Source organism: Tachypleus tridentatus, chromosome 10 (genome assembly GCF_004210375.1).
Source record: "Tachypleus tridentatus isolate NWPU-2018 chromosome 10, ASM421037v1, whole genome shotgun sequence".
Lineage (NCBI taxonomy): Eukaryota > Metazoa > Arthropoda > Merostomata > Xiphosura > Limulidae > Tachypleus > Tachypleus tridentatus.
Genome location: NC_134834.1, coordinates 8,256,241 through 8,266,711, shown reverse-complemented (window position 1 = coordinate 8,266,711; position 10,471 = coordinate 8,256,241). Strand labels below are relative to the sequence as shown.

General features: G+C 35.7%; 1 pseudogene across 1 annotated transcript; it reads right to left on the bottom strand.

Moving 5' to 3' along the window:
• Positions 1–399: 399 nt before the first annotated feature.
• LOC143228716 (cleavage and polyadenylation specificity factor subunit 3 pseudogene) lies at positions 400–2,646 on the bottom strand (annotated as a pseudogene). The gene has a single exon (XR_013015435.1). The product of XR_013015435.1 is annotated as a cleavage and polyadenylation specificity factor subunit 3 pseudogene (transcript).
• Between the last annotated feature and the right edge of the window lie 7,825 nt (positions 2,647–10,471).

Sequence of the window (10,471 nt, the reverse complement as noted above, 5' to 3'; positions counted from 1 at the left end):
TGGCACTGCCAAAGCTTAACCACTAGTTACACCAGCTCTGCTTTGTTTAACAGCATCCTGGGCCAGAAGAAAGGGAAGATTATTCTAGAAGGAAGAGAATGTTAAGATGGATGTTTGGAAAGAGAAAGAACAACAAGCAAAGAAATTAATAAACAAATTGGAAAACGTACGATCACAGAAAACACACAAAAATTACTAGTGAAAAGTAACAAAGAAGAGAGAAGACCACTGAGCACATGAGCAAAGAAGTAAACAATACAATCGACAGTTGTAAGAAAAACAAGACTAGCCTAATGTTTTATATGTGGGAAAAGGAAAAAAAAACAAAGTTAAACTCCAAGCATTTCAAAGAATATTCATTTGTAAGTTAACTTAAAAATCTGTACTGGACATAGAATGTTGAAGTTTACAGTTTTTATTGACAAGAAAAATAAATTTATAATGTTAACACTTATTCACAAACTATGCTATTGTTTAACAAAATGTATTTTAAAATACATGTACAACATGAAAACTTGTCATGATACACAAGTAACAACTGATTCAAACTTTAACAGGTGTAAGAGAGTTGTAAAGCTTCGTAACTGCTGTTGTAACCATCTGTTGTAACACCTCATCTTCCTCGCACTTTACTTCTTGATTACGAAGATTGATGTTGACACATTTCCCATCTACAGTCACAAACATTCGTCTCCTTTCACGATTTTACTTACGGCCTCATCTCCAAACATGTCGGCTAGCATCTCCATCAAGCACTCCGTAAAATGCATCTTGTCTAGTTTCATAATTGGTGGAATGACTTTCGGGGAAATGCCAGCACTATCAGCTTTAAGAATGACTGTGACAACAGCGTCAGCATACATGTCATTCACAGGACTAGCATTCCATTCAAGAGTCACCATGTCGACTCCCTGAATTACAAGAATTTTCCTGAAAACCCTAAGAGCCTTCTTTCCTTGAACTTCGGTGGCTTCCACATCTCCAGACAACTGGTTCAAGAAAAAGTGTAATAACTGTAAGGTGCCAGTATAATATAAACTCAGCCTCTGGCTGACAGTACTTCTGACCATGTCAGTGTATTTTGACAAGTCTGACGGTGCAAGTAAATGATAACTAAAGTTTCTTTTCACAAGAACTCCTGACAGTCTGTGGCCTTGCTGAGGTGGATCAACTGCAAGAGATCCCATGACCTTAGCTGTCTTCTCACCACGAAAGTACAGCTGCACACTCTGGGTATTTCTTGGATTATGCACTTCAATGTTAGTTTCCACATCGCCCTCGTGATTCTCGAATGATGGCAGACTTCAATCTACCCATTTCATTCTGCTCTCCGTGTACTAGTATGAGATGTGGAGGTTTCATTGCACGAACGAATTCGCTGGTTTGTTGATAATCTGTGTGAGCCGAGAAGGAGATGTAGTCCACCGACATCTTGAGTTGCAATTTTTGCCCAGTCATAGTAGTTATTTCTTCTGGTTCTGAAAGAATGTGTTTTGCCAAAGTTCCTTCGACACAGTATCCTGCAATAATAACACCATTTTTGGGATCAGTGCACCAACTTTCAAACAATTCCCTGGAGAGACCACTCTGCATCATTCGGGGCTTGCCATCACTACACGACGCCCAACGTCCTCAAGTGATCGATGCTCTTCAGGTTTGATATGTGTTTGAACACAAACGGGTTACTAATGGCTATCTGACGGCGGATTCGCTCGCTCATGGCGCTAACATATGTCTGATATACTGCCATGCATTTTTTGGCTAAAGAAGAAGCATAATATATGGGAATATCATGGAGTTCAGGATGGTTATTCCAATACTCATCTAAGATCAGTAACAGTTCTTGAGCCCTTCCAAGAGCAAAAACTGGTATCAGGCATCTTCCTCCACGATTTACTATATCGTGTACGAGTCCCGTGAATCTAGCTTCACGTTCTTCTCTTTTTTCATGAATGTGAGTACCATAGGTGGATTCAATGATCAACACATCTGGGTGGACACCCGGAATCTCTGCAGCCATCAGATGTCTGTCTTCCTGTCGTGAAAAGTCACCCGTATACAGAACTTTACACCTGCAATTTCTATCATGAACATTGCAGCTCCTAGCACATGTCCAGCATTATAACACCAAAATCGTACACCATTCACTTCTTTCTCTTCATGAAAATTAATAGTTTCTATTTTTTCCATACTTGCTTCTAAATCAGCTTCTGAGTACAGCATTTGTTCAGTACCTATATTACTAACCTTGATGTAATCTGCTAAGAGCCAACGGTATATGGCTTTGGTTGCGTGTGTCATAAAACACCTACCTTTAAATGTAGTTTTCTGCAAAAACCATGGCAATGCGCCACAGTGGTCCAAATGAAAATGGCTCACTAGTAACAAATCCACCTCATCTGCTTCAATCAGATCCACAAAAGGAAGGGCGTCCATACCTGACAAACCTGGGTGAATACCACAGTCCATCATTATTCGTTTTCCCTTGAATTCCAGAATTACACATGATCTTCCCACTTCTTGTCCAGCTCCCAAAGGTCTGATAACCAACAAATCACTTTCTTCTGGAGGTACTTGACTTTCGGCTTTACGTTTCGAAGCAGCAGCCATTTTCCGAAGCAAATATTTATGCTGCCCTCTTTAGAGTAAAACTATTACTATAAAAAATAAATAAATTATATGTGTGTATGTAAATATATATTTATTTATTTATATTGGGTAAGAAATATTCCAATACAAATATGTTAGAATATTTACATGAAATATATCAGTGTCCCAGTATGGGTGAACTGACTCTTGAATTTCAGTCGACTTTGAGGAAAATTTCACACAAACACACAAATTCAAAACATTTCCTTGGTATCACTGGTGTGTTTGTTTATTTGTTTTTGAATTTCGCGCAAAGCTACATAGGGGCTATTTGCACTAGCCGTCCATAATTTAGTAGTGTAAGACTAGAGGAAAGGCCGTTAGTCATCACCACCCACCGCCAACTCTTGGGCTACTCTTTTACCAACGAACAGCGGAATTCATCGTCACATTATAACGCCCCCATGGCTGAAAGGGCGAGCATGTTTAGTGCGACGGAGATTCGAACCCACGACCCTCAGATTATGTGTCGAATGCCTTAATCCACCTGGCCGTGCCAGACTCACCAGTGTGCTGACTATCAAATGTATTTCTTTTGATGTTCATAAATTCAAATGAATCGTCACCTATTACTTGAGATCATGAACACACACAAAGTAATGAACACAAAATATTTTTATTACATGTTTTCTCAGTAATGCAAAATGTTTAATTAACTACACTAAAAAAGTTATCGTCACTTAAATCGATTTTCTCTAACATGTTAATGAAAACGCTTTAAATACTTTCTGAAATATACGAGGTCTGTTCAAAAAATACGCGGACTGTTTGAATTGCGCGGCTCCAGTTGGTTCCAGGGGAATCCACTTGGTGTCGCTAGGTTTGCACAGATCAGCTAATTACGACGCCATTTCCCGATTGCAGATATCTTCATTTGTGTATTAGCTACGCGGTTTTAAAAGAAGTGCGATTTTTTCGTTTGGCGGATTTCAGAATGAATGACCTGAAGGAGCAACGACTTTCTGTGAAATTTTGTGTTAAACTTGGAAAATCTGCGACTGAAACTTTTGCAATGGCTTACGGTGATGTTTCTACAAAGCGTACGGCATGTTTCAAGTGGCATGAACGTTTTAAGGATGGTCGACAGTCCATTGAAGATGATGATCGTCCTGGACGTCCTTCCACGTCAACTGACGACCCACACGTCGACAAAATCAACTCCTTGGTGCGGGCAAATCGACGTCTGACTGTCAGGGAGCTTGCTGAAGAGTGTGGGATATCAGTTGGATCTTGTTACGAGATTTTGACCGAAAAATTGAAGATGCACCACACTGCTGCGAAATTTGTGCTTCAGAACTCGTGAGTTTTTGGCCAAACACTCGATTACTGTTCTTCCCCACCTCCCCTACTCACCTGACCTTGCTCCTTGCGATTGTTTCGTGTTCCCCAAACTCAAAAGACCCTTGAAAGGAAGAAGATTTGAAACGATTCCCGAGATTAAGGCAAATGCGACGAAGGAGCTGGAGGACATTACAAAAGAAGCGTACCAGGACTGTTTCAACAAGTGGAAACACCATTGGGATAAGTGTGTGCGTTGGGGAGGAGAGTACTTTGAAGGGGTCCCAGACCTGTAACTTCTAAATAAAGTACATTTTGTTTTATGACGTCAGTCCGCGTATTTTTTGAACAGCCCTTGTATATGGTTTAGTGATTTAAGCTATTTATAATAACTAATAAGGTGACAAAGAAAAGCACAATTTCTAGTTAACTTGAAAAAAAAAGGCTGACAATAATTCCTTTATGACACTAAAACATGTTAATTTACGAACTTCGTTGCGATGTTTGTTCGATTTAATAAAATTAAAAGTGGTATGTAGCAGACTTTCTATTATGCTTCACATTTCGTTATCAGTGCTCACTGTGGTTTTGTTTATTGTTTTGTTTTTAAGATCATTAAACACTAGGTTATTTTTCGAAATACTTTGATTGTTAAAGTGAGGTTAAACAATTTATATTATCAGGGTTAATTATTTTGTTTAAGTCAAATCCTTTCTGTGTCTTTACAAGAGGCTATTTACACCTAGCTATCCATAATTTTGAAGTGTCAAACTGACAAAAACCAGATAGTAAATATAAACTTTATAATAATTATTACAAAATTATATTAATTGGTATTAAAATTATTCGTATTAGTTCAGTATTTTAGGATGGAAATATAAACTTCAGGAAGCTAAGTTTGTCTCATCTCACCAGGTTAATACTTGAACAAGACAAGAGAGAGAGAGTGAAGCAGATGAAGGTTTAAATAATAATTATAAATCTATTAAAGTAAGGGTTTTTACTTCTATTTAACACCATTCAACATTGTTTTATAATAATTATTAAAAGGGTGGTGGTTGAAAGTCTACACAAGTAGAAAGAGTGGTTTGTTTGCTCCACAACATTTGTTTTATGTCTAAATATTGAGGATTAATGTCTTTCAACCACTTGTTTCACTAGAGAAAAGCAGTTGAAATTGAAACATTGTGAGTTTAAAAACTCAACTCCCAGCTTTTAATCAGTTGAAATTGAAACATTGTGAGTTTAAAAACTCAACTCCTAGCTCTTAATCAGTTGAAATTGAAACATTGTGAGTTTAAAAACTCAACTCCTAGCTCTTAATCAGTTAAAATTGAAAAATTGTGAGTTTAAGAACTCAACTCCTAGCTCTTAATCAGTTGAAATTGAAACATTGTGAGTTTAAGAACTCAACTCCTAGCTTTTAATCAGTTGAAATTGAAACATTATGAGTTTAAAAACTCAACTCCTAACTCTTAATCAGTTGAAATTGAAACATTATGAGTTTAAAAACTCAACTCCTAACTCTTAATCAGTTGAAATTGAAACATTGTGAGTTTAAAAACTCAACTCCTAGCTCTTAATCAGTTGAAATTGAAACATTGTGAGTTTAAAAACTCAACTCCTAGCTCTTAATCAGTTGAAACTGAAACATTGTGAGTTTAAGAACTCAACTCCTAGCTCTTAATCAGTTGAAATTGAAACATTGTGAGTTTAAAAACTCAACTTCTAGCTCTTAATTAGTTGAAATTGAAACATTATGAGTTTAAAAACTCAACTCCTAGCTTTAATCAGTTGAAACTGAAACATTGTGGGTTTAAGAACTCAACTCCTAACTCTTAATTTAATCTTCTCTGGCTGCAAACTGGTTCGACATCTGCGTTTGGATTATGTCGAATAGACGGAATATCTCCAATGCTTTTAAGAGCTGTGACCGGTAATAAAAGATGTTTTCGATTTTAAGTCTCATTGTGAACGTTCTGGCTTTGATTTGTGGGTTTATATATATGCAAATACAATCAATATTTACGAAAATAAGTGTTACAGAATTAACCAGATTGAGCAAGTGCAGTATAACTGTTATCAGGTTTATTCAACTTATTTACAAATCAGTGTTTTAGACAAGTATTAATAATACAGCATTATCTCTTTTAATTTTGTAGTACAATTGTTTATTTAAATTTTTATCATTTCATTAATATTATTAGTTTATTTCAACTGTCTCTACTGTCATTCATAAGGTGTCTGGTATAACTTTGTTGTTCGAATTCCATTATTGAACATGCTGTATCTTTCAGCCGTGGGGCGTTATAATGTTACGGTCAATCCCACTATTCGTTAGTAAAAGAGTATCCCAAGGTGTTGATGGTGTATGCTGTTGACTTGCTGCCTTCCCTCTACAATATCACTTTTAAATTAGGGGCAACTAGTTATGAATGTCCTAAATTTGCTTCGTGCGAAATCTGACAAACAAACATTCATAACAAATGGCGAACTAATTTTCTTGTTTCTGAAGTGTGTTGTACAACCGTAGCGCCATCGGTAGAAAACAATAATAATTTGAAGAGTCCGTGAGTGCAAGCAAAGGGTTGTATGATATCAATCATAGTAGTTCTGTCATATCCAGTGCTGACGCATACTACCGAGGTTTATCAGGTTGACTGAAATGCAATAAACATAGTATTGGTCTAGGCGCTATATGTGTTGTTATAAGCAACATATTTAATTTTGAATTTATTTTTTTAGTTAGAGAACTAATGACATACAGATCATGAATTCAGTTGTATGTTTTTTATAGGCTTAGGCCTACATTAATTCGATTATGTCTTTTCAAAGCTTTAGGCCTACAACTGTGCACTAGTGAAGACAACTTGTAGAAACGGTAAAAATTAAATAAACTAATTTGGTTTCATTAGATGGACTAGGTTTCAAATTATTTTTTGTTAACTAATTTAAAATAAACCGCCTAACAAACAAAAAGAAGTGAAAAATGTCAGTTTTTTACAAGTGACAACTGTTAATCGTGAATGAAGTTAAAGTGAATTGTAAGATTAATCAATTTTATAAAATTAATTGAATCGAATTAATAACACAACATTACTTATTTTACGTTATATACAGTTGAATTGCAACTAAACACTTTGTACTTAATGGAAGATATAATTAAAACGATATTTTAGTTATTTAAATATCCAGATTAAAATCTAACTTGTAAAATTTAAATATGGTGAAGAGTTCTGTTAATCCGAAACTTCATTATGGTAAATAAAAGATAACTCAGAACATATAACTATGCACATTTGGACTATTTCATCACCCAAAGTTCACCCATAAAATATAAAAGTTCAGCCACCAGACATAGTGGCCTGGCATGGCCAAGCGCGTAAGGCGTGCGACTGTAATCCGAGGGTCGCGGGTTCGCGCCCGCGTCGCGCTAAACATGCTCGCCCTCCCAGCCGTGGGGGTGTATAATGTGACGGTCAATCCCACTATTCGTTGGTAAAAGAGTAGCCCAAGAGTTGGCGGTGGGTGGTGATGACTAGCTGCCTTCCCTCTAGTCTTACACTGCAAAATTAGGGACGGCTAGCACAGATAGCCCTCGAGTAGCTTTGTGCGAAATTCCAAAACAAACAAACAAACCAGACATAGTACACCACTAAATTACTGCATAATCAGTAAATCGCAAGCACGTTCATTTGATAGATAATTTACCTTTAATCTCACGTATGGGAAATGCGACGCCTTGTCACATTTCACACGTGTAATTACGGTTACATTTTCCCATTACGGGACAATTTCAATGCGAAGCGCATGCGCGAGTCTCAAGCAGGGCTTTGTGAAAACACTCATCAGTCACATTTCTAAATCGTGTAAACCTCACTTACCGTTTGTTTGATACAACTTTGCAAGAAGGCTCGTAATAAGGCAACATACCTTATTATTTTAATGTTCACTGCACGGGAAACACTCATTAATAAATTATTCACATTGAAAATAATAAATAACTATATTATTGTCATTCATCTTTCACGTTTGTTTATAATACCACTATAAACGTAAGTCCCAGGCCCAGCATGGCCAGGTGGGTTAAGGCGTTCGACTCGTAATCTGAGGGTCGCAGGTTCAAATCCTCATCGTGCCAGACATGCTCGCCCTTTCATCCGTAGGCATTATAATGTAACGGTCGATCCCACTATTTGTTGGTAAAAGAGTAGCCCAAGAGTTAGCGGTGGTGGTGGTGACTAACTGCCTTCCCTCCAGTCATACACTGCTAAATTAGGGACGGCTAGCACAGCTAGCCCTAATGTAGCTTTGCGCGAAATTGAGAAACAAACATGGGTCCCAAAATGTGAGATACTGTCGACTCTAACTCCCGTAATTCCTCTAACATGCGTCGCAAGCCAAAACTACGAAACGCTTTTCAAATCTTTTAAATTAAAAACATCGTTCTTGATGTGAATGGCCGGTCACCAGAACGTATAAAAAAAATACCTTTATATTAACGAAGAGAGAGAACTAAAATAACAGTTGATATGCATATAAATATGCACCTACAACAACAACCGGGTTCTCGAGACCAGTGTATTCACGTGCCAGGAAAACCAGCTGTTTCTGTATCGAGCAGAGTCGAGCATGTTACAAGTTAGTGATAGTTTAGTGTTCTTGTTAATTAAGCCAGGAAACAGCGGTCCGCTCATCCTTAGTGAAAGCCATGTGCTGCGAGGAAGACGAGAAACACTCTCATTGGCTGGTTTAATTCGCCGTCAGCATTGTTGTCAAAGTTACTTTTATAGCATCGATAGACGTGAGACACACGAAGGTCATTGTTGTCATCCGCCCACTACATCAATGAACGTTTTACTAATTTTTAAAATACTGAAATACAGGGCTGGCGCCAGTCTCTTCCAGGTGGAGATGGGGGCCTGGCCATCAAGTTAACAATATCACAAGCGAAGTGGGGCAGCTAGATTGATAAACTGTAACAAAGCCTTCACTTTGTATGTTACACTATATATATTAAGATGTTAACCGATCCTTCACTTTGTATGTTACACTATATATATTAAGATGTTAACTAATCCATCACTTTGTATGTAACATTATATATATTTAGATAGTAATCAACCTTTCAGTTTGTATGTTACACTATACATATTTAGATGTTAACTAATCCTTCACTTTGGAAGTCACACAATATATTTAGATGTTAACTAATCCTTCACTTTGTATGTTACGCTATATATATTTAGATGTTAACTAATCCTTCACTTTGTATGTTACACTATATATATTTAGATGTTAACTAATCCTTCACTTTGGATGTCACACTATATATTTAGATGTTAACTAATCCTTCACTTTGTATGTTACACTATATATATTTAGATGTTAACTAATCCTTCACTTTGTATGTTACACTATATATATTTAGATGTTAACTAATCCTTCACTTTGGATGTCACATTATATATATTTAGATGTTAACTAATCCTTCACTTTGTATGTTACACTATATATATTTAGATGTTAACTAATCCTTCACTTTGTATGTTACACTATATATATTTAGATGTTAACTAATCCTTCACTTTGTATGTTACACTATATATATTTAGATGTTAACTAATCCTTCACTTTGTATGTTACACTATATATATTGAGATGTTAACTAATCCTTCACTTTGTATGTTACACTATATATATTTAGATGTTAACTAATCCCTCACTTTGTATGTTACACTATATATATTTAGATGTTAACTAATCCCTCACTTTCTATATTACACTATATATATTTAGATATTAACTAATCCTTCACTTTGTATGTTACGCTATATATATTTAGATGTTAACTAATCCTTCACTTTGTATGTTACACTATATATATTTAGATACTAACTGATCCTTCACTTTGTATGTTACACTATATATATTTAGATACTAACTAATCCTTCACTTTGTATGTTACACTATATATATTTAGATGTTAACTAATCCTTCAATTTGTATGTTACACTATATATATTTAGATGTTAACTAATCCTTCACTTTGTATGTTACGCTATATATATTTAGATGTTAACTAATCCTTCACTTTGGATGTCACGCTATATATATTTAGATGTTAACTAATCCTTCACTTTGTATGTTACACTATATATATTTAGATACTAACTAATCCTTCACTTTGTATGTTACACTATATATATTTAGATACTAACCAATCCTTCACTTTGTATGTTACACTATATATATTTAGATGTTAACTAATCCTTCACTTTGTATGTTACACTATATATATTGAGATGTTAACCGATCCTTCACTTTGGATGTCACACTATATAGATTTAGATGTTAACCGATCCTTCACTTTGGATGTCACACTATATATATTTAGATGTTAACTTCAATCCTTCACTTTGTATGTTACACTATACATATTTAGATGTTAACCAATCCTTCACTTTGTATGTCACACTATATATATTTAGATGTTAACTAATCTTTCACTTGAGATGTCACACTGTATATTTTGATATAGTAA